This window comes from Malurus melanocephalus, unplaced genomic scaffold, assembly GCF_030028575.1.
Source record: "Malurus melanocephalus ecotype Western Australia unplaced genomic scaffold, MMel_1.1 scaffold_2068, whole genome shotgun sequence".
Classification (NCBI taxonomy): domain Eukaryota; kingdom Metazoa; phylum Chordata; class Aves; order Passeriformes; family Maluridae; genus Malurus; species Malurus melanocephalus.
Window position 1 is genome coordinate 7538 of NW_026625300.1, and position 1058 is coordinate 8595.

Sequence of the window (1058 nt, forward strand, 5' to 3'; positions counted from 1 at the left end):
CCCCCAAAAAAAAACCCAAACTCTCCAAAAAAACCCAAAACGCCCCAAAATCGCCTCATCCCCCTCCCGGCCCCCCTTTCCCGCCGTTTTGCCCTCAGTTAAGATGGCGGCGCCCCCGCCTCACCTTTTCCAAGATGGCGGCCGCGATGCCACGCGTCCGCGCGCTGCCAGGCTGCCCTCACTAAAGATGGCGCTCGCTTTCCCATGCTAACCAATAGCGCTGAAGCCAAMGCGGAGTAACCCGGATATAGCCGCCATGTTGCCCTCACCCGACATGGCGCCGCCTTTCCCGTGTTTCCCTATGGGCGTGAAGCCACGACGAGCGCGCGGTGCCCGAACGTGGGCGCGGTTCGGCGTGTGGGCGTGGCCTCGCCCTGCCGGAAGTTGCGTCAGGGCGGAGCCGCCCGCGGGGAGCGGGGAGCGGAGCGGACGGAGCCAAGATGGCGGCGCCGGGGCTGGGCCGGCCCTGAGGGGCCGTGAGGGGCCGGGAGGGGCCCCCGCGCACGGCGGGCTGGGACGGGCCGCAGGGGGGGCCCCGCCGCTCCCCCCGCCGCTCCTCGCGACGCTGCCGCCGCCGGATCCTTCCCGGGGCCTGACCGGAGCCTCCCCGGGGGAGGAGCGGGGCCTGCTCGGAGCCTTTCGCGGCCTTACCGGAGCCTCCCCGCCGCCTTTTGGGGCTCGGCGGGGCCGTTTGGGGTCTCCCCGGGGCTTGGCGGGGCCGGCTGGGGCCTTACCGGAGCCTCCCCGGGGCCTGACCGGAGCCTTTCGGGGTCGAACCGGGCCCTTACCGAGGCCTCCGGGGCTGAACCGGGGCCGTTTGGGGCCTCCCCGGGGCCTTTTGGGGTCTCCCCGGGGCCTTTTGGGGTCGAACCGGAGCCCCCGGGGGCGAACCGAGGCCTTTTTGGGCTTTACCGGGCCCTATTTGGGGTTTTACCGGGGCCTCCCGGGGCTTTAAAGGCCTTGAACGGGAGGAACCCCGTGACAACCCACCTTTATTTCGTAATTTTGGGTCAAAAAACCGCGACAGAATCGGCGTTTTTCGTTAATTTTTTTTTGTA